This window comes from Rhinolophus sinicus, linkage group LG01, assembly GCF_036562045.2.
Source record: "Rhinolophus sinicus isolate RSC01 linkage group LG01, ASM3656204v1, whole genome shotgun sequence".
Lineage (NCBI taxonomy): Eukaryota > Metazoa > Chordata > Mammalia > Chiroptera > Rhinolophidae > Rhinolophus > Rhinolophus sinicus.
Genome location: NC_133751.1, coordinates 135,699,755 through 135,725,035, shown reverse-complemented (window position 1 = coordinate 135,725,035; position 25,281 = coordinate 135,699,755). Strand labels below are relative to the sequence as shown.

General features: G+C 32.7%; 1 long non-coding RNA gene across 1 annotated transcript in view; it reads right to left on the bottom strand.

Moving 5' to 3' along the window:
- Positions 1-19,232: 19,232 nt before the first annotated feature.
- LOC141567392 (uncharacterized) overlaps positions 19,233-25,281 on the bottom strand; it is an 86,918-nt gene continuing 80,869 nt past the window's right edge. The window contains exon 3 of the long non-coding RNA XR_012490010.1: positions 19,233-20,007. This is a non-coding gene — a long non-coding RNA (uncharacterized LOC141567392). The remainder of the gene's footprint in view (positions 20,008-25,281) is intronic.

Sequence of the window (25,281 nt, the reverse complement as noted above, 5' to 3'; positions counted from 1 at the left end):
GATTTTAGACATTCTGATAGGTGTGTAGTAGTATCTTGTTTTTGTTTTTGTTTTGTTTGTTTGTTTTAATTTGCAATTTCCTAAAGGTGAATGGTTTTGAGCATCTTTTCATTATTAATTGCAATCTGTATATCATCATTGGTGAACTATCTATATAGATATTTTGCTCATTTTTAGTGAGTTGTTTGTTTTCTCATTATTGAGTTTTAAGAGTGTTTCTTTTTTTTGTATACTTTGAGTAACAGTGCTTTACTAGCTATGTTCTTTATAAATATTTTCTTTCAGACTGTCACTTGTCTTCACATTATCTTGATAATGTGTATCACAGAGCAAAAGTCTTTAACTTTAATGAAGTCTAATTTATCAATCCTTTCATGGATTGTGCCTTTGATACATAATCTAAAACATCAGTTTCAAACAAAAGATTTTATCTAGATTTTCTCTTATAGTATTTTCTAAGAGTTTTACAGTTTTGTGTTTTACATTTTGGTGTGTGATCCATTTTGACTTATTTTGATGAAGGATGTAAGGTGATATCTAGATGATGATGATGATTTTTGCATATGGATGTCCAGTTCAACCACTCATTGAAAAGACTATTCTTTCTCCCTTTAATTTCCTTAGCTCCTTTGTCAAATATCAGTTGACTAGAATTGTATGGGATTTTTTTCTGTGATAACCACCCTCTTCCATTAATCTATTTGCCTTTCCTTTTCACCAGTACTTCATTTTTCTGGTTATTGTAGCTTTATAGTAAGTCTTAAACTCAGATAGTGTGAGTCTCTAACTTTGTTCTATCCTTTAATACTATGTTGGCAATTTTGGGTATTTTGCCTCTCTATAACAACTATAGAATGACTGTCAGATCACTTTCTTTTTAGAGGATTTTTTAAAAAAATTCTGTTCTTTTTTATGTTGGCTAATAAACTAATATCTACAAATTCTAGAACTCTTTTTTTTAATAGAAAACATTTGTAAATAAGATAACTAGTCAGAAAGATAGAAGGACTATAACTTGATTTATTAGCAGATTTAATTCTAAGTTCTGCTTTTTTTCAAAATAAAACTTTTGCTGTTGATGAATATTATTTATACTAGTGATTATGATTATAATTTGTATGATTTCAACATTTGGGGAATAAAGTACTTGGACTCTGTTCCACAAAATGTTACAGTCTAAGTAAGATAGTTTGCAACAAATATCAAAGTATTTTAAATCACTATTATTGTAAGTAATCAACATCTAAAGTACTTATTTTTTAAAGTAGTTGAATGAAACACTGCTTCTCTCAGCCTAGTTTCTCAGGTGCATCATATTTGAGTTTTAAGATCTATCTTGCTTCCTGAACATAGGTATTCTGAAGGACTCAAATGAGGGGGAAAAAAGTAACTGAAATTACGTTAAAAGCTGTGCAATGCATAGAGGAGGAAATCCTTTCTATGTGTAGTATCTATATTATAAAAAATCTCTAGTTGATTCGAAGGGTGTGCGTTATTGTTAAGCTGATTAACATAAAAAATCTCATTAAAAACATACTAGTGATAGCTGGTTGAATTATAGAAATTTGATTTGGGGGTGTGTTTTTTTGTTTTATATCTTTGTATTTATTTTGCATTTTTAATTTTGTTTTATAAAAAACATGAAACAGTTCCACTAAAATTTAAATTTCTACAGGACAAAAATATTTTTGGATGCTACCTGGAGTACAACAATATGACTAGGGGGTGATTTGATAGTAACTGTGGAAACAAACTATGGACTATGGGGAAATATTACATTACATCAACAACCAAGCATCATGATCCTCTTTAATTGTGAAAATATATCATTAACTTGCAAGGTATTCCATCTATAACTACCCATCCCTACAAACTATTACACTTGATTGGAAAGCAGAAATGGTGGTAGGAGTCAAATTATCCATGATAGTTTAGAATTAATAAACAATTTAACTCAAAAGAAATTGTTTCAAGCAAGTCTGTAAATAACTTGTAACAAAAACTACATCGACAATCCTGAAAATTTAAGAATAAAGACATCCTCTGTGTCTTAACCACTACTCCTCATCCTTGCTGCTGAAAGTGTGGTCTGCGGACAAGCCGTGTTGTCATAACATCTCAGGCCTATCCCAGACAACTTTTTTCAGAGTATTCACTTAAAAAGTAAAGAAAAATAAAACTAAAAATCAGGTGATAGCCACAAACATTTAATTTTGAAAAGCACTGTTTTATAGTCTTAATATTGTACTTTCAAATAAATGGACTTTGGAGTTACAGCTGCTCTGCCATTAATTGTTTGTGTAAACTTGGATAAATTAATTAATATACCTATACTCAGTCTCCTCATCTATCATGTGGGGATAATATTGACTTCCCCTAAGTTGTTTTGAGGATAGAATAAATATTATTTGTGAAGTACATCCATTTTTCCATTCATACAATTGTTCATGAACTACTTCAAGTTATAAGTTTTATAGGATACGACCAAATAACATATTTCTCATTTCTCTATCCAACGAGTACAGAAAACATAACATGGAAAATACACATTACCATTCAATGAATACGGTGTACTTTTACTCTGGGACTTTCTGGGTGTCATTCATATGCAAAACCTTTCTTAACCCTGGCCTCTTTCATTTTGTTCTCAACTGTTCATGTGCTGAACTGGGGTACACGTATGACTGGGTTCAGCCTTCCCATTTCCTAGTATGTGTCACTGCTTAGGAGTGCTCAGAAATTCCATCTCAAATGCGGCTGAAAGACTTGTTTCTTTTCTCTGCCAGGGCTGATCCCTGTTTGCAGACATTTCCCTTCCCACCTACAAAGACAATACGAGCTTTCAACAATAGCAATCACCCAGGCATAGTTAAACTCCATTATCCATGTAGAAAGCAAAATCATTGTATCCTATCAGTATCTGTCTCATTTCTCTTCTCCTCTGGCTTTTCATGGATCCCCAAAGATTAACTTCTCATTACCATAATTCTCCACGACGCCCTCTGATCACTCTGTGTTAGTGTATCCGTATTTATAGTCTCACTGCGTCATTACAATACCTATCTTAATGTCTGACAGATCAGTGCCCATCATATGTGCTGTTTTTCTTTTTTTAATCCAGGATGCTTTGGAGGTCTCTCAGGATAATACTATCACTATAAAGATAACTTAATTTTTGCTTTGTTTTGTTTGTTTGCTTGTTTGTTTGTTTAGTTTTTTGTCACAATTTTGTTACTGAGACCACCGTGGCATGTTTAAACTTATAAATGCTGATTACTAGCACAGAATCACTAAAGTTTTTGGACTGAAAAAAAATTCCATTTATTTGCCTTCTTTGAGGTCTTTCCTGGAATTTGAGTGGAAGAACTTTACACGACAGCTTGGTTTTTTTTGCATTTATTCTTATTAGGAGCACACGGAGATTTACTGCACATAATTCAAATAGTGTTTCTGCCTAAAACATTTTTCCTTCAAGTCTCATGACTGTATTCCTAGTCAACTTCTCTTAACAAATTGGCTATTGATGTGGTGATCAAATAGGGGCTTTTAAGAGTACAAGTGGGTGCTGTTAATAACCTGGGAAAAACAAGCATAAAAGAGAACTGTCTTGGCAACCCTGGATGTGTGTTCACCCAAGGTGTGGGCAATTTTACAATTGGGATACATATGGGCCATTCTTGATGCAATCTTATTCCAATGTTATGATGGAAGAGTCCTCCATCCAGGGTAAAAGTGTACTGTAGCACTGGATACAATCTGAAGAGCTGTCTTGGGACATATACAACTATAAGCCTGACTATGAGACCATGGAGATGGGACCGCAAGCTAAAGGGAGAGTTAGGAAGCATTGCCAAGAGGATGAACATGGGGAAACTTGATGGGAGAGACAGATTGACAAGGATGGTGATAGGTATTGTTAAAAGAAATTGATGGAAGGAAGAGTACTATATTATTTAGAAGACTTGGGTCGCTTTGGGAAGAATCTGAAAGACACAAATGCCATTTTTTATTAATTGTAAATATAGCTTCCATTTATTTTTGATTAGCAAGAAATGCTATGTATTTTTTTATAGCTAATTAATAAATTGCCTTGTGTATTATTAATAGATTTCTAACACTAGAAAGGCATGTCAAAGGATACTTCAGAATATGAAGCAATGTGTATGTGTATTTAATCATTATATATTATATAATATGAGCACTTTAAATGGATATAATTTACTATGCAATAATAGTGACAAATAGTGTCTGATTGGTGATTGAATCCTTGTTTTTGGAAATAAATACAGTGTGTTAAAAAGGAATGACACAAACTACTTTGTAAAGTGATGATACATATTTTATAAATGTTCCTAGTAGGATTCTTTATGTGCCTGTGTTTTGGAGTGAATGTTTGCTGAGTAGATAGATAAGCAGGATGGCTGAGCTGGGAATGGTTGCCCTGTATTTTTTTCAGGCCTGCAAAAGCCCCTAAGGAGAGTACTTAAAAGTCAGGTAAGACACATTTGCAAGTTTAAAGTTTAGTAAGGTGGAAAGAAAATTTATTTTGCCTGTTTAAAAGTGCAAATTCCAGTGTTTTCAGGCATCAAGGGTGCAAAAAGCAAATATAATCATTTGGTAAATTGTCCCTAGAGTTTTTCATTCAAACCTAAGCATTGCAGCCAGATCAGAAATTTGGACAATGTGGCATCTCTATGACTTTCTCTGTGAAATCTAATGCTCTGTCTCATAGACATAATATAAAACACTCTGTAGGTCTGCATTATGTAACCTCCAACCAAATAATTCCATACTTGGCTCAAAATCTGAAATTTTCTCTGGAAAAAATATAAAGAAAAAATAATAGTATTACATGTGAAGTCACTCATGTTTAAATATATGAGAACTTTACCTTAAAAGCTGAATACTTTGACTATCTGCTTTAAATAATAACTAATCTGGATCAGCTTAATCGTTTTTGATAATGTTTCACTTCATATTCAATTTTGGACGTCTCTGATTATACATATTCTTTGAATTTTGTTCTTTTGATATTAAATAAAATTTAGAAAAATGAATTTACCCAACTTATCAAGGCAAATATTGATTTTGTTATAAAAAAGTGATGCCATTTGTCAGACTTCCTCACACTAGATATGCCATAGTATACACATGATTTTATTAACCCATGACTAAAATCATACTTTATAGAATCGAACCCTTTTCTGACTTTTGAATTCTGTCAAGGATTCAGACAAAGTGTTTAATGTAAAGAATTAATAAAAGCACCTCCAATTTTGAAATTTAACTTCTTCTTGGTATAAAATATCGATTGTGATGATTATCTGTATAATCTCATTAGCTCTCTAAAGACAAGGATTTTTTAGGAAACTGTTCTCATTTTAATGGGAGTATGCGAGAGGAAAGATCTCTTTCTGAAAGTTCATAAACTCTAAAAATCTTGGTGTATTTTGATTCTAAAATTAAATCAATTTAAGTATGCTATGTTATTAATGAGAATTATTTTATTCAGATTGGTTGCCTTTTAAGAGTTGTATGCTGAGTCAAAAGTTGTCATTAGAGACAATTACAATGTTATTTTATGAGTCAGTAATGTTAATCTTAGATTAGCAAAACTAATACATAGATCAGAGATCTAAAGAGATCTTCTGAAATCTCAACTAGCCTCATCTATCATCTCTAGCAGGAGGAACACATTTCTTTCCAAAACATTAACTATTTTTAGAGGGATAAAAACCAAAGGTCTTACATTAAACAAACAAATAAACAAGAACAAAGCATCAAAAAATCTATTGTTCCCTCCCTGATAACTTTTTATTAAAAACTTTCAAAGTATCTCAATGTGTCATTCTCATTCTTTCTTCTCTATAATATTTTATAATCCCTACAATATTTTACATTTTAGAGATAATATACATCAATATTTACCTTTTGAAGTTAATAAATATTTCACTGAAGATAAAATTTAATTCTATATTTTCCTTTAAATTATTTTTTAATGGCAATTTTGGTCAGAAATTCCATTAAAATCTTCAGGAATAAAATGTGTTAATTTATTAATACCTCAAAGGCAAATAAACTCTATGATAGGCATGCTAATTCACTGGTTTAAGTATATATATATATATATATATATATACTTTAAGTATATACCTAGACTTGGGTTATAAATCCCAGCTTTATCATGTGTAATCTCTGAGACCATGAAAATGAGTCCTCAATCTAAAGGGAGAGTCAGGAAGGAATATCAAGAAGAGAAAGACCTAGGAGACTTAATAAGTGAGAAAGATTGACTAGGATGTTGACATATGTTGTCAAGAGTAATTAATAAGAAGACAGTTACCATATTACTTACAAAGTGTGAGTATTTGGGCAAATTATTCTCTCTGAATCTTTTTGCCTATCTATAAAACCAGAAGAGTAATACCCAATTCACCGAGTGTGTGACTTCTAAGCTCAGTGCTTGGAACAAAGACCCTAATAAAGAAGTTTTCTTTTTCCTCTTATCTTTCCTTTCCTTCTTCTCCTTCTTCTTCATATATTTGTGTATACATATACATATGTATATAAGTTTTCTTAGATTTAGTTATTTACTTTCATATATTTAACCTATTATATCAAAACCAGAAAGTATTGTTATGTTGTTCCCAATTTTGCTTATTTTCTAATTACATATTATTCCCATATTGCATATTATCAACTATGTGATATTTTTAAATGATATGCAACATTCTTAAATATTACCATTTGTCCTGAATCAAACATTTCTTTAGGATCTTCAGACCAATGTTATAACAACACTGCACAAATACAGCCCATGACCATGATGAGGAGCAAGTCCTTAGGCCTAATACTTCGAACCTGGTACAAATGGAGTCAAGATCTTGGATAACCCAGTACTTGTTTTTGATGACCTTGACAAATCTTGAGGAGTACTGATCATATAATTTGTAGAATGTCCCTTAATTCTGTTTTGTTTGTTTGTTTGTTTTCCAATATTTTTTCTCATGGTTAGACTAGCTAAGGTATTTGGCTTGGGGGAGGACTTCTGTTTGTTTTTATGTTCTGATTGTATTTTGTCGGGCTGAGAGTTAAAAAAAAAAAAAGCTGTTTCATGTGAGGCAATGTTTGGGATCCTCCTGCTTTATTTAGTTCTACTTGTTCAATTTTACTTAGTGATTGAGATGAAAGCTATTCAGATAATTACCAAAGGCGATGAGATGATGCTAGCAAATAACCATGCAAAACAGAAGAAAATATTTTAGCCTGTTTCTTTGACTATGGAAAATCCCTCCCCAAGTATATTTTCCTGAATCTTCTTTTTCACCAAAGACAACTGCTCACCGCATATTATTCTTCGATATGTTTCTTTCATTTTGTATATGAAAAGGTCAACCTGAAAATATACATCAAACCTGAACAAAAACATCCTCTTTTCCTATGCAACATACCAGTCTTGAAGTTTGCTCTTCCAGCATTATTTGTTTAATAGAAATATTTTCCATACCACCTGGTTCTGGCAGAAAGTCAAAATTTGCATTTATATGAGGTAGTTTATCAAATATAACATACAGAAGTCTGTTAAGTACACATTGCATTTTGTTTGTGAGAAAATCTGTTTGTATTTAATGTAGTTTTTAAATTAACCTTAATGAAAGCTTTTGAAAATTGTTGTTCTAAGCATTTGAAATATGCAACAAGAACTGGTGGAAGACATAAACATGTTTTCCATTATATGTTATCAGATAGCCCAAAATTACTACAAAGAAGAATGTTGGACTATGTTAAATTAGAAAGATAAGCAAGCATTGAGTTAAAAGCAAAGGTCTTTAGAAGAGGAAAGCATCTAACACAGTTAACCCCAAACATCTCATAACAATCTTCAGTCAGAGCTATTTTTTTTTAACATTTTTAAGTTAGAATGTTACTCACTATATACAGAAACTAGGATTATTTGCATCAAACTGTAACATTTCATTTCTCTTAATCTAAGATTTTCCAAATCCTCATAGACTCACCCAAGGTTTTCTGAAGTACTAAAAAAGGCAATTGGAAAATGAACCTATCTGTCTTCTAAGATAATAGTTGGGCTTCTTCTCATTTTTCCACCGTTTTGTCATTTCTTCCAATATCATCCACAGTATCCTTTTGAATTTCCACATACCCCAGGGATTTTCACATACAGGGCTCCCCTGTAGTGGATATAAGATTAACATTTATTTCTAACGGACCATGTTTTTATCAACTGTGGCAAATTCAAGTGTCTCATGGTCTTGGGCAAATTATTTACATGAATGAAGGTGGCTAGAAAGATGCTAAAGTGAACGGGAGAGTACAGGGTACATCTTTGAAGGAGGAAATTTCTACTCAACGTGATCACATCTTTGCTATATAAAAGGAAAGGTTTGATATTTTCAGATAGTGGATTTTTTTCAGTTAAAGCTAGATATCCAGATATTTGTACAAAGTCACACGATTTTTAAATCCTAGAACTACTTTTGAAATATTTTAATATATTGTGTTTAATATATATATATATGGCTGGTGCCAGTTTGCAACCTGCGTTACACAATACAATAAATAATGTTAATGATCTCCTAATTTAAGCAAAAGCTGGGAAAATGATTATTTCCTTTAGAAAATATATTCCTTTGGATGGAAAGCGATGGAATATTTAGAAATAAATCAGATATCATTCAGAGGTATTGCTTTTCAATACTTATAGCAATTGACAAAGTCTGTGTTATGGTCCCTAATCACAGTTGTTACACCTTTGATCACAAATTTCTTTGAAGCCATTGCAATATTGTCCAAGGAGTTTAAAAAATTTTACAACAAAGTTTCTATGTAATAAATTTAATCTTTGATTAAATTATTTAACAGTTCTTGTTTCCTAAGCCCCTCATCTCCTAATCTTAAATCTGTTTATTCATAATTTTTATCATATGGAAGCCCAATCTAAAATATTTAATTCACTAAAACTATACAAAGAGTGTTGATCCTTCATATATTTCTTCTTTGACTTGCCATTTTTACAAGGCATGTTTTCTTCTAAACCATCAAATGTAGTAACGACCTCTTAGATCAGTGGCTATGGTTGGGATAGAGAGAGGTATGTGAGACAATGAATTTCTATGCTAAGATCTGTCAAGAAAAGCAGTGCACACCTCAGTCTTCCCTTACAGTCAGAAGGTGGAAAAACTTTCTACAAGTTTTACTTCTCTCTCAGATTTTCGTCGGTGCCCTCTGATGTGTTAGAAAGAAACTGATAGAACTGGATATGAATCACATGCATCTTCCCTTCTCAACCTCAGTCTAGCACAATTCTATGTGGGATATGGTTTGAATTCTTTGTCATTTTTACTACGTCCCCAAATCCTTCCATGTAGCAAAGTCAACATCTTTAATATAAGAATGATTTCATATACTGATTATTATTTCAAGAATGCTTTTGAAGTGTGATTAAATGTGTTTGAGGGAGATATTAAAGGATAAAAAGAGTTGTTTAGTGAGGATTTAGGAGTTAGATATTTTTTAATGTAAATAATTTTTCTTTGTAAGTGATTTTAACCCTAAATTACATTTACCAGGAATTCTATCTCCAATTATAATGTAGAATTGCTTTCTCTGACACCCCAGCAGGTCTGGGAGAAATTATACTTTGTATACATGCAAATGTGTGGTTTTGTCTATTAAATTTGTATGATGGCATATGGAACACATGTTCATGTATTATTGCAGAACTTAAAGTATAGCAAAAACTCATGTAAATAACTTTAGAAACTCCAGCACAGTTTTAGAATAATCTCAGCAGTAGATAATTCTTCTCCTGTGTTTACAGCTATGATATTTTTTTAAATGGCCATGTCTGGTAATAAAATGAATAAACTTAGGTTGGGCCATACACTGATTTACAAAATAAGAAATTAAAATCCAATTTCCTCATTTAACAAATATCCATTAAGAGTCTGTATTATGAAAATAAAACAATATAACAATATGCTTGTTTTGGCACAAATTAACTAATATAATTAATTAGTTTTATTGTTTTTAGTCATTTTAATATAACACATAAAATGTTGCTAATACTAAAATTATTACACCAATATATTAATCTATATGTCTATTTTCTAGATAGATTAGTGGTACCTTGGGTGGTAAAAATTATATGAATTTAAATGTATAAAATAAATTGTGTTGGGAAAGCTAGACAGATACAGGCAAGAAAATGAAACTAGATTTCATTCTTATCTCATATACAAGAATGAATTTCAAATGGATTAAAGACTTAATGTAAGACCTGAAAGCATAAAACTTGTAGAAGAAAACATAGGCGGCAAACTCTCTGACATTGCTCTTTGTAAAAGTTTTTTGGATATGTCTCCTTGGCCAAGGGAAATCAAAGGAAAAAATGAACAAACTAAAAAGTGTTGCACAGCAAAGGATACCATCAAAAAACCCAAAATACAATCTACTGAATGAGAGAAGATACTCGCAAATGATACATCTGATAAGCGTTTAATACCCAAACTTTATAAGGAACTCAAGCAACTTAACACCAAAAAGGTAAACAATCTGATTTAAAAATGGGCAGCAGATTTAAATATACATTTCTGCAAAGAGGACATACCGATGGCCAACAGACATATGAAAAGATGTTCAACATCACTAATCATCAGACAATGTAAATTAAAACCATGAGATATCACCTCACACCTGTCAGAATGATTATCATCAAAACATCAACGAACAACAAGTGAAGTGTTACTGGGGATGTGGAGAAAAGGAAACCCTTGTGCACTTTTGGTGGGATTGTAAATTGGTGCAGCCACTATGGAAAACACTATGGTGATTCCTCAAAAAATTAAAAATAGAACTATTGTATGATCCAGAAGCCTCACTTCTGGGTATTTATCTGAAGAAACCCAAAACCCTAATTTAAAAAGATACATGCATCTCTAAGTTCATTGCAGCATTATTTGAAATAACCACGATATGGAAGCAACCTGTATCCATCGATAGACAATTGGATAAAGACAAAGTGGTATGTATATACAATGAAATATCACTCAACCATAAAAAAGAATGACATTTTACCACTAGCGATAACACGGATGGCCTCAGAGGGTATTACGCTAAGTGAAATAAGTCAGACAGAGAAGGACAACTACCATATGATTTCACATAATATGTGGAATCTAAAACACAAAATAAATGAACAAACAAAACAGAAACCAATTCATAGATACAGATAGGAAGTGGGGCTCAGGGGGCAGGGTGAGAAAGGTGAAGCGATTAAAAAGTACAAATTGGCAGTTACAAAAGAGTCACAGGGATATAAAGTACAGCATAAGGAATGTAGTCAATTATATTGCAACATCTATATGGTATCAAGGGTGTACGAGACTTATCGGTGGATTTTTTGGTAAGTTATATACTTGTCTAACCACTAGGCTGTACACCTGAAACTAGATGTAATTGAGAAAAAAAAATTAAAAATTAAGTAAAATAAATAGTAAATGCATACGCAAAGTTTAAAATCACATAAGATTTGAGTTTGTTATTAATCTTATCAATGTTTAAGGTTTGTGGTCTATGAACTACCTGGATTAGAATTACTTATCAATACTTGTTATGAACATAAACACTTGGGCACCATGCTAGAATTCACATTTTTGCCATCACTAGGTTTTTCTTGTACACAAAGAATTGAGAACTACTGGTTTACGTATCAAGAATTCATTATGATGAGATCATCATTTCTCTAATGGTCTCAGCAATGCTTCACAGCATGGAGGAATTTCACCACTAGCTTTGCGCTGCATTGAGATGTTCCTATTTGCTAACAATTATATGACAGTCACTAGATTTTCTCTAAAGGCCTACTTGATACATTTCCATTTTCTGTGAAACACCTATTTGTATTACTCAATAGATTGTGTTTTGTTTTGTTTTTTAATGTATGTTTCACTGCAATATCCTTTTCATGCCATATCTTTCCAAAAAGAATGCCAGGTGGCCTGATACAGTATAAATGATCACAAAATTACAATGTCGGTAGTTAATTCTCTCTTTACGAATATTTAAGAAAAAATATACCATATAGTGCCTTTGCCTTTCTGGTTTTTAATCCAATTTTTGATCTAGGTTGAAGAGGCCTTAAAGAAGGTCTCTAATCTGCACATCACTCTGGTTATAATTAAGATACAACCAATAATTTTCCACTTCAGATATGTTCTTAAAGTACATTTTATCTTCACACAAAAAAATCTTTAATAAAATGAGGGAGTTAATATTTCCACACTTAACCTTTTCTGATTATTAAAAAAAAAACAAATAATTTAATAACATTATTTGCGTATACCCCTTAAGATTCAAATAACTATTTATTATATAGAAACAGCTAGGTCTAATCTGCTTCAGAAAAAACACACTCTGTTAGTGTACAATAGCTAATATCAGATCACTAATAGATTTAACCTTGGAAGTCCACAGATATTTAAAAGTGTGATGGTTTGAAGGTCAACTTGTCTGTCTTACTGTAAAAGAAAGGCAAAGAAATGAATAAAAATTAGAAAGAATTAATTCTTCAAAAAGTTTTTACAAATCAAAACCCTGCAGTTTCACACTGAGAACAAAAAAAGCATATTAAACACCAAAGTTTATCAAGACAAATTAGGTCCCAGTTTCAAATTTTCTTTAATCTTTTGCATCTGAACTTTTTTTTTTTTTTTTTGCCTCATGCTGTTTTCCCTAGTTAAATGTTAAAATGAATTCTAGCCAATACCATTGATTTCCTCCCTTAAAAATATTGAGACACATAATAAAAAATTAATTACTTCCCCTAATTTCCGTGTGATTCTTTAAAAAGATGTAAAATTCATTTAAAGTAAGTGGTGACTTTGTCTTTGAAGATCACGACAATTAACATGGATCAAAGCTTAGGTTCTGTAACGATGATAGCTTATTAGCATAATGAAATTAACTTAGAGACAAGAATCTTTAATAGGTACAACAAAAACGCTTTAATAATACTTGAAGAAAATTATGTATTTGCTAGAAGTACAACCGTTTCAGATTTTCTATCCAATTAATAAGTTGTTAATTAACTCCTTTCCCAAATAATGCACACTTTAAGTTAATATCTGCCCATTGGAATATTCTGTCTATTGTGCTTCAATTTTTGGAAGGATACACCAGTTTTGCCAATGATACTTTGTATTTTTTTAATTACGAAGAACATTCAAGTTTACCCTTCCATACTATAGATCCAATATTTTCAGTACTAAAATAAAAGAAGGTTTAATATCATACTACCTTGAGAAGGGAATGAAGATGTCAATATATGTTTGGTAGTTCACAATTCAAGTCTATTTCAAGGGCAAATATTTTTTGAACAGCTTTGAGTTGTCCTTAAAATGTGACCCACTGCTTCACACCCCTGCCCCCCAAAAAACTTAGTCATTAAAAATAATACTAATAACTTTGGTCTGAATGTGTGTGTTGTAAATCCCTTGGATTTGAGGATAAGTAAAAGAATGCTTTAGTACCAGCACTGTCTTAAAATTATGCTGTTAAAAACGTATTTTGTCATTTATTTAACCATTCATTCAATAATCCAGTATTTATTGAGCCCTAATATTTATTGAGTGTGCCATGTACTACGTGTCTCCCAATATTAAAAAAGAAGAGGGATCGTGTTGTTTTTGGTGGTATTTTCTGGTGTTTTCTCCGGGGTTACTGTTTCAGTTAAATTGTTGATTTTCTCTTTGTCCATGTTGCAATAATGAGCACACTGCCCAGGTCCTCTTCCTGCCTTATACCGACTGCCATCATTTTGACTGACACAAGCAAGCATAGCACACTCAAAAGTAGAACTTAGCAAAGCATTGATTTCTTTTTCACATTAAATAGGAGGAAATTCTCCCTACTGTATCTCCCCAGCTCATCTCAAAAAACAAACAAACAAACAAACAAACAAACAAAAAACTTCCTCTTCTGTATCCCTATAGGAAATCTATGTTTTCCAGTTCATATATGTTGGTAGTATCCTTGCTAAGTATTTTCTGCTCTGCATCCAGAAATTAAATAGTCTCTGGTCCCAAAGTTACGATGCTGCCCCCAATCCACATTGTCAATTCTGCTGCCCTGGAAAACATCAGGTTCCTCGGCTACTGCTCTTACTACCTGACCAGCTCCATGTCCCTGCCCACACCGCTGCACTATAAGCTCCTTTTGTTACCAGATAAGGGCCAAAACAGGAAGCATAAACATAGGGCTCATAGCAGATATACAGAAGTACCAGGGGACGATGCAGGCATAACTCTGACATGCTTTCAAATGTAACCTCCAGAATGGATTAAATTATGATTTGAGGGAATTAAAAAAACAAACAAACAAACAAAAACAATGGACTAGCTGGTAGCTCTCATTCCCTACCAGATCCCTAGGAATATTTTGTACCTTAATTTTTAAATTTACCAAATTCTATCTTGTATATATGGGCTTTTATTTGAAGATGTGTTATCATACTGCTCAACTATTATTGGGGCCATATTAAAAAGAAAAAGAGAGGTGGGGGGGAGAGAGGGGGGAGGGGGGAGGGAGAGAGGGAGAGGGAGAGAGAGAGAGAGAGAGAGAGAGAGAGAGAAAGAAAGAAAGAAAGAAAGAAAGAAAGAAAGAAAGAAAGAAAGAAAGAAAGAAAGAAAGAAAGAAAGGCATGTTGGATGTTGGTTCTTAAAATATAGTTAAAATTGAATAGTGTTTAGAGAAATACTCTGACTTCTCTCATCTTCTTATCCTTCTGTCTCTCACCATTAACTCCAATTGGCTAAACCTTACTAGAAGTCCAGTGGACAAGGAAGCCTGGAAAATGTAATTTGTAGGGATCAGCCAATTTGATTATTGAGCAGAGCAAGAGAAAGGCACAAATGGATATGATGACGACTGGCATAATTTTGTAAATGATAATTTCTTATTAACCATAGATTCGGGCATACCTCATTTTATTGAGATTTGCTCTATTGTGCTTCACAGATATCATGCTTTTTATAAATTGAAGGTTTTTAGCAATCAACAGTATTTCCACACTGTGTATTCCATTTTGGTAATTCTTGCAACATTTCAATTTTTTTCATTCTTATTATATTTGTTGTGGCAATCTCTGATCAGTGATCTTTGATGTTGCTTATTGTAATTGTTTTGAGGTGGCACAAATCCCATCATATAAGACTTAATTCATAAATGTTGTGTGTGTTCTTACTGCTCCACCAACTGACTGTTTCCCCATCTCTCTCCCTCCTCAGGCCTCCCTATTCCCTGAGACACACAATAATTGAAATTAGGCTAGTTAATAATCTTACAATGGCCTTTAATTGCTCAAGTGAAAGGAAGACTCATGTCTCTCACTTTAAATCAAAAGCTAGAAATGGTTAAGCTGAGTGAGGAAGGCAAATTGAAAGCTGAGATAGGTCGAAAACTAGGTCTCTTGCCTCAGTTATCCAAGTTGTGAATGCAAAGGAGAAGTTCTTGAAGGAAATTAAAAGTGCTACTCTAGTGAACACACAAATGATAAGAAAGTGAAACAGCCTTACTGCTGCTATGGAAAAAGTATTAGTGGTCTGGATAGAAGATCAAAGCCTCTCCTCTATTCCCTTAAGCCAAAGCATAATCCAGAGCAAGGATTCTTCAATTCTATGAAAAATGAGAGAAGTGAGGAAGCTGCAAAAGAAAAGACTGAAGCTAGCAGAGGTTGGTTCATGAGGTTTAAGGAAAGAAGCTGTCTCCATAACATAAAGGTGCTAGGTGAAGCAGCATGTGCCAAAGCCAAAGCTGCAGCAAGTTATCCAGAAGATCTAGCTAAGATAATGAATGAAGTTGGCTACACTGAAAAACAGATTTTCAATGTAGACAAAATGGCCTTATATTGGAAGAAGATGCCATTTAGGAGTTTCATAGCGAGAGAGGAGAAGTCAACGCCTGGCTTCAAAGCTTCAAAGGACATACTGACTGTTGTTAGGGCTAATGCAGCTTGGGACATTAAGTTGAAGCCAATGCTCATTTACCATTCTGAAAACCCTAGAGCCCTTAAGAATTATGCTAAATCTACTCTGCCTGTGTGCTATAAAGGGAACAATAAAGCCTGGATGACAGCACATCTGTTTACAACATGGTTTACTGAATATTTTAAGCTCACTGTTGAGACCAACTGATCAGAAAAAGATTCTTTGCAAAATCTTACTGCTCATTGATAATGCACCTGGTCACTCAAGAGTTCTGATGGAGATGTACGTAATATTGTTTTCATTCCTGCCAACACAACATCCATCTGCACCCATGGATCAAGGAGTAATTCTGACTTTCAAGTCTTATTATTTAAGAAATACATTTCATAAGGCTAGAGCTGCCATAGATAGTGATTCCTCTGATGGATCTGGGCAAAGTAAATTGAAATCTTCTGGAAAGGATTCACCGTTCTAGATGTCATTAAGAACATTTGTGATTCATGGGAAGAGGTCAAAATATGAACATTAACAGGAGTTTGGAAGAAGTCGAATCCAACCCTCATGGATGACTTATGAGGGGTTCAAGACTTCAGTGGAAGAAGTACCTGCAGATGTGGTGGAAATAGTATGAGAACTAGAATTAGAAATGGATCCTGAGGATGTGACTAAATGGCTGCATCTCATGATGAAACTTTAAGGGATGAGTTGCTTCTTATGGATGAGCAAAGACAGTGGTTTCTTGAGATGGAATCTACTATTGGTGAAGATGCTGTGAAGATTGTTGAAATCACCACAAAAAAAATTTAGAATATTACATAACTTTAGTTGATAAAGCAGTAGCAGGGTTTGAGAGGACTGATTCCAATTTTGAAAGGAGTTCTATTGTGGGTAAAGTGCTATCAAACAGCATCGCATGTTACAGAGAAATTGTTCATGAAAGGAAGAATCTATCAATATGGCAAACTTCAATGTTGTCTTATTTTAAGAAATTGCTGCAGCCACCCCATCTTTCAGCAACCACCACTCTGATCAGTCAGCAGCCATCAACACTGAGGCAAAATCCTCCACAAGCAAACAGATTACGACTCACTGAAGGCTCAGATGATGGTTAGCAATTTTTTTTTAACAATAAAGTATCTTTATTATAAGGTATGCAGATTGTTTTGTAGACATAATTCTGTTGCACACTTAAAAGAGTACAGTATAGTATAAAATAAATTGTATATGCATGGAGAAATCAAAAAAATGTTGTGACTTATTTTACTGCAACATTTGCATTATTGCAGTGGTCTGGAACTGAACCCATAATATCTTCAAGATATGCCTGAATAAGAAACAACAGATTCCACTGAAATAGAATCTCCACAGATTTTGTTACCACTTCTTTGGTACTCTAAAGCCGACCACCATTCAGCTTGAGGCTAGGGATATCTTTCTGAAATGCATATCAAATCATGTCACCCCTCTCATCTTGACATTATTCAATTCATTCTCATGCTTTATAATATAAATGTTACTTTATATAGTTTATCACACAGACCTTTTGTTATGTATTAGGTTGGTACAAAGGTAATTGTGGTTTAAAAGTTTAAAAATAATTGCAAAAACCACAATTACTTTTGCACCAAACTAACAGCTATATGGTTTATTATACAAACTTTTATTACATAGTTATATAGTTTATCACACAGACACTACTTTGTGCTATATGTTTCTTTCACCTCTAGCACCTCCTCTGGCCGTCAACATACACTCTCTGACCCAACCTCAACTAAGCACTTGCAATTTTACAATGCTTCATTCAAGCTTTTGTAGATCACTGTGTCTCACATGGGTTCTTCTACTTGGAATGTCTGTAACCTGTCCCCACTCACTACCACTATAATCATCACATTTTTTCCCCATTATATTAACTATTATAGGCCCTCACAAATTAATTTTCATATTGCTCGTATGACTTAGGGGTCCCTTTGTGCTCCCCTTGAACTCCAGTTATACCGCCATTGATACATTTCATTGTAATAATTGTTAATATCGAACCACTAATGCCTGTTACACAGTAGGAAAACAATAAAGGATTGTAGAATTAGTAAATGAATGAATGAGCAATCTCTTCTTTGACCACATAAAGTAACAGCACATTCATGCTATACATCCCAAAGCTGTAAAGACAACTCAACAAAATGAAGCAAATTCCATTTCATTATCATTGATGTAAGTAGAAGTTGTTTCCTAAAAGTATTTTTAAACAGTAATTAAAATATCTGTTCTGCTCTGAATAAAAATAGATTTAGCCCATTTCTTTTTCATTGTGCATTCTCTTTTAAAGTAATCCTTTCCTTCTTTACATGAGTGTTGCAACTCTTCACTTTCCAAGGTTTTACACAGCTGTGTCCTGGATTTGAATTTCCCTTGATGACCCTGTTCTTTTAATGTTCCTGTTCTTGTTTGTTTTCAAAATAATTTATGTTTCACACTTAATTTACATGCTTTTTTTCTAACTTCATGAGTTTAAATAAGAGTAAGTTTTCTGGTCTCACATAACCACTCAGTAGGATAACATATACTCTGCTTTTAAAACAAATGTTTTGTTTTTACCCTAATCAAGTGCAAAAGATACTTGTCACTATTTTTTTTTAATGTATATTACCCAAATAAGAGCAAGGAATCCTGTGCTAAGAAGGAAGGAAAGAAGGAAGGAAGAGAAGGAGGGAAAGAAGGAGGATATGGAAAAGTTAAAGCAAATTAATTCTTCTTCCTGTTTACATTTACTTATCTTTTTTACAATGACAACATTTATAGTGATACCTTTAACCATGCTATCACTAAACCTTAGAAATTAATTGAAGTCAAAATCCTTTCAAGGACATATATACAACAGAGTGACCAAAGGCTGACATAATGAGAAAACTAAGGCTATGTTAAAGTCTTAGCCACTGGATGACCAATACTATTGTAAAAGACTATTAGAGCAAACAGAAGGGCATTCAATTTCTATAAATGGTGCAATTTGAGGTAGAGTCTGAATACATTCTGATCCAGGAATAGACTGCTTCAGCTGTTTTAAAGTATTCTATAAAAAAGTGACAATCATTTATGATATTTGTTTTGTTTATGCATGGCATAAATTATGTCTTTGTTATTTTTAGTGAAAGACTTTCAAACATATGCAGAAGTATGAAGGATGATATAACAATCATTTTTATACCCATCCTCCCAGTTCAACCATTACAAACTTCAAATTTACCTCTTGGCTAGTGTTATTCTATGTATCACCATTTCCCCACTTTTGTTGTTGTCATTGATGATGTTATTTAGCTAGAGTGTTTTAAAGCGAATTCCAGACATTATGTAATTTTAGCTATGAGAAGTTCAGTATCTATTTCTAAAAATAAGGGCCATTTAAACATAACAACATAAAACATCTAAATAATTAAACAGTTACTTCTTAATGTCATCTTTATCCAGTTCACACTTAATTTTCCCTAAACTTTTTCTTAGATGGTGTAGTTGAATAATAATGCAAACAAGATCTACAATTTTCATTTGGTTAAAAGGTCTCTTAAGTTTCATTTGATCTTTAACAGTTGCTCCTTTTCTTGTTGAAGAAACTGGGTCATTTTTCATGTGAAATTTCCCTTATTTTTGATGTGACTGATTATGTCCTTATATTTTCACTTAACCCTTCACTTATCTTCAGGTTTCTTATAAACTGGTGAATAGAGTTAGAGTTTTAAATAGATTCATATTAATAGTTTTAGTGCTGTTTGTGAGGCAAAAACACTCGATGGCTTCTGCTGCATGTTCCGTATCATACCACCTCAGGATCCAGTTAATATCCAACGGTACATTTACAATTTCTTTCCTTATGGAATTTTTCCATCTATGGTAAATGTCTTGATTTCTTTGAAACACACACTTGGGTCAACTATAACAGATCTGGATGACATCCATATCGGGCTTAATAAAAACATTTAATCATATTTTTCTTTATGTTATATACCTGTGATAAAAACAAATTCAAAATATTAGGGGATGCATTACATAATGAAATTTTAAAACCTCTCAATAAAATCTTACAAAATATTTGAGACAGTTGAACTTGTGTCTACAACATGTTTACTTTTTTGTGTTTAGATGAAGAAACCTGTAGATACACATAGTGCTGTGAGTAATGATACATAGACATCCCATGTTTCCTTTACCCAGTTTTCCCCAATGACAGCATCTTGCAAAACTGTAATGCCATCACAACCAGGATATTGACACTAATAAAGCCCGGATACAGAACATTTCTATCACTACAAGAATTACTCATGTTTCCCCTTACAGTCTCCACCTCCCCATTCTCACACTGTGGCAACCACTCATCTGTTCTCTATTTCTATAGTTTTGTCATTTCAAGCATGTTGTAGAAATGGAATCATTCAGTATATAACTTTGGGTGATTGGCTTTTTTTCACTCGTTGTAATTCTCTGGAGAGTTCAAGTTGTTCTGTTTTATCAATAATCCCGATAATCCATTTTTTGAAAAACATATTTCTAAAATTTTTATTAAATTTATTGGGTTAGTAAAATTATACAGGTTTCAAGTGTACATTTCTATAACATATCATCTATATATCAATAATCCATTCCTTTTTAATTGCTGAGTAGTTTTCCATATATCTCAGATTGTTTAAACTTTTGCCCACTGAAGGACATTACTGTTGTTTCCAGTATTGGGGTATTATGAATAAAAATACTCTGACAATGTGTATACAGGACTTTATGTGAATATAAGCTTTTACATTTCTGGGATAAATGCCCAGAAATCCAATTACTGGTTTGTATAGTGTTTGTATTTTTAATTACCTTAACAAATTGCCAAACTCTTTTGCAGAGTGGGCGTATCATTTTACATTCTCACCAGCCATGTATGTATGGCAGATCCAATTTCTTCTCATTTAGTGAGTACTTGGTATAATACCTATTTTTATCTTAGGTGTGTAGTGAAATCTTGTGTTTTTAATTTGCATTTCCCTAATGGCTAATTATGTTAAATATTACTGACTACTTATTTGCCATCTATACATCCTCAGTGAAATGTTTGACTATATCTTTTGACCATTTTCTAATAGGATTGTTTGGCTTTTTACTGTTAAAATTTAAGAGTTCTTTCCACATTTTAGATTCTATTCTCCTGTAAGATGTGTGGTTTACAAATATTTCCTCCACCTCTGTACCTTGCCTTTCATTCTCTTAAAAGCATATTTTCCAGAGCAAAAGTTTTTAATTTTGATAAAATCTAATTAATCCAGTATACCTTCTATGGATCATACTTTTAATTTCCAAATGTTTGCTCCTGTGATTTTTTACTAAAATTTTTATAAGTTTATGTTTTACATTTAAGTCCATTATGACTTTGAGATAAGTTTTATGTAAGATGTGACGTTTAGGTCAAAGTCATACTTTTATCTATAGATGTCCAATTGCTCCAGCACTTTTGTTGAAAAGGCTATCTTTCCTCCATTGAATTACTTTTGCATTTTTGTCAAAAATCAGTTGAGCATATTTGTGTGAATGTAATACTGGGTTTTGTATGTGTTCCTTTGTTCTGTGTGCCTGATGCTACACAGTCTTAAATATCATAGCTACCTATATAATAAGATTTAAATTTGGTTAGATCCATTCCTCTCTTTTCATTCTTCTTTTTCAAAATTTAGTTAACTATGCTAGTCCCTTTTCCTTTCTATATAAATTTTACAATAATCTTCTCTAGACCTACAAACAATTTGTTGGTATTTAATAAGAATTGCATTAACCTTATATATCACTTTGGGGACAATTGAAATCTTTACCATGTTGAAACTTTCAGTCCATGAACACACCGTGTCTATTTATTTAGATCTTTTACTTCTTTTATTAGTATGTTGTATTTTTCAGCTTATAAATCCTGTACATAATGTTCACACCTAAGTATTTATCTTTTTTAAGCAATTGTTAAGTGGCACTGTATTTTTAATTTTGGTACCTATGCATTCGTTGTTAGCATATAGAAATGCAATGCTTCTTGGATGTTTATATTATATCCTGCAAACTTACTGAACTCACTTTCTAGAAGGTTTTTTTAGTGTAATCCTTGGGAATTTTTCTATGTAGACAATCATGCCATCTGAAAATAAAAACAGTTTTATTTCTTCCTTTTCAATCTGTGTGACATTTATTTCCTTTGCTAATCTCATTGCACTGGCTCAGCACTATGTTGGATAAGAATGGTGAGAGCAGAGACCCTTGCCTTGTTCCTGACTGCAGGGAAAAAGCATTCAAATTATTCACCATTAAGTATTGGCTGAAAGTTGTTTGTACATGTGCTTTATCAAATTGAGGAATTTTTCCTATATTCCTATTTTTCTGGGAGTTTTTATCATGAATGGGTGTTAAATTTTGTAAAATACTTTTTCTGTATCTTTTGATATGATCGTATGGTTTTATTAGCCTGGTAATATGGTAGAGTATATTAATAGCTTTGAATATTAAACCAATCTTGCATCACTATAATAAATCCCATTTGGTTATTGTCATGGCATATAATTCTTTTTATATGTTGCAGAATTCTACTTGCTAATATTATGTTAAAGATGTTTGTGTCTAATTTCCTGAGGAAATTTGGACCATAGTTTTCTTATTCTTTACAGTCTTTATCTAATTTGGGTATTAGTATAACACTAGCTCCATAAAATGAATTTGGATACAGTCTCTTCTTTTTTCTGGAAGAGATTATATATAATTTGTGCTAATTCTTCTTTTAAAAGTTTAGTAGATACTCCCAGTGAAATTATTTGTGCCTGGCAATTTCTCTTTTGTGAGTTTTTAAATTATGAATTCAATTTTCTTAATAGCTATAGGACAATTCAAATTATCTACTTCATATTTTGTCATTTGTGGTAGTTTGTGCTTTTCAAGAAATTCGTCCTTTTCATCTAATTTGTCAAATTTATCTGATGAGAGTTGTTCACAGAATTCTATTATTTTCCTTTTGATGTTTGCAGGGTGTATAGTGATATTCTGTTTAGTAATGATATTGGTAATTTTTACCTTCTCTCTTTTGTCTGTCAGTTGGTAAATTTTATTGATCTTTGCAAAAACCAGGTTTTTGTTTCTCTGTATTGTTTTATTCTTTTACATTTATTGATTTATGCTCTTATCTTCATTATTTCCTTCCATCTGCTTGTATTAGGTTTCTTTTGCTCTTCTTCTCAATTCTTAAAATAGGATTGATTTGAGACTTTTTGTCTTTTCTTAGGTAAGTATTTAGTTCAATAAATTTCCCTCTCAGTACTGATTTAACTGCATCACACCAATTTTGAGATGTTGTATTTCCATTTTCATTCAGTTTAATATGTGTGTGTGTGTGTATAAATACATATATATATATATATATATATATATTTTTTTTTTTTTTTTTTTTTTTTTTTTTTTTTTTTCTTTTCCTTGATTCTTTCTCTTTGAGTCATGAATGAGTTAGAAGTCTGCTGTTTAGTTTCTAAGTATTTGGAGATTTTTCTATTATTTTTCTGTTCTTTTAGTTTGATTTCACTTTTGTTAGAAAACCGTTTGTAGGGTTTTAATTCCTTTAACTTTGTTAAAGTTTGTTTATGGCCTAGGATATGGTATACCTTTAAACCCTGAGCCATTTCCCCTCTCCTTCCAGGACTCCAGAGACATGAATATTAGATCTTTAGTTATAGCCCCAGAGGTCCTGAAGTCTCTGTTCTTTTTTATTTCCTATTTTATCTCCATTGTTCAACATAGGATAATATTATTGCCTATATTCAACTTCACTGATTATTTCCTTTATCCCCTCCATTCTTTTATTGAGCTTATTCATTGAGTTTTTATTTTATTTTATTTTATTTTTCAATTCTAAATTTCACTTTTTTTCTTTTGTGTTCTATTTATATACTGAAATGTTTGTTGTTGTTGTTGTTATTGTGTTTTTTGTTTTGTTTTTGTTTTTTCTGAGAACTTTTTTGTTTTGACTATGTTTGTAATTGGTCAATGAAGCATTATTATGATGGCTGCTCTAAACATCTTTGTTAAATAATTCTAACATATCTTCTTGGTGTTGACATCTATTGATTGTCTTTTTTTCATGTGTGGTTCTTGGTAGGAGTAATTATTCTTTACTAAACTTGAACTTTTTGAGTATTATGATATGAAACACTGGGTTTTATTTAAATTTTCCATTCTCCCTGGACTCCTTTTACACCACTCTGTTAGGGGAATATGGGGCACCACTTCATTACTGCCAGTTTAAGATAGCAGTCCATATTCCCCACACAGCCTCTGTTCACACTCAAGGGGGGTTGAAATGACATGGTGCCCAGGTTCTACCAGTAGAGTCCCAGTGGGTAGCCATAACTCCCATCCTTGCCCAGGAGTACTGGAGAGTACTTCTATAACTTTATCACATTTATATCTAACATGATACAAGCACAGCCCAAACCATTAATGATCACCATGAATGAAAAATATCATAAACAGGTGGTAGAATTGTAAAACCAAATTTACAACCATTAAAATTTAAGACAGTTAAAATTATAGTTAGTGAATATAAAATCTTTTATTTATTGATTAATGCTGAAATTTCTTTTAATAATTTTGAATCCAATAGCATTTTTCCCATCATGATCCAATTTATGAACATATATGTGATTAGAGGAGCTACCATTCAGCTAGCATGGACATTATTTAAAGAGCATAACTGTTCCACAGTAAGATAGATGAGTTCCATATACGAAAAGCAATGATGTAGGGCCACTCCCCTCAGCTCTGTCCACCAAGAGTTTCCACTTCACTGCCACTTATTCCACTGAGTTCCCACCCCAAGCACAATTCAGGCTACACTGCTTTCTCCTTAGAAACCTAAAAAAGGACTCCTCCAGGAGTCCCAAAAGATCTTTATTCAAAGTGGACACAATGAGATCTTCAGCTAATCACTGAATTGTTGTCTAGAATCTTCACTGCTGAGGCTAGAGCACCACAGCAAAGCAGCAACTACTGACTGTGATTCATCCTGCTCCCCATCTGCCAGCTTTCACCATCAGATCCAGCTTGACATGACTGCTTAAGGTCAAAGATAGCCATGGGACAACAAGCCATGAAGTCTAGTTACGGTGGTCCTGACCTGACAGAGGCCCACCAATCTGTGCTGCACTGTGTACATAGAGCTCCACCAGATTATGTAACTCCACGTGCCAAAATCCATGCATAATCAGAAAACTTGCCATCTCTT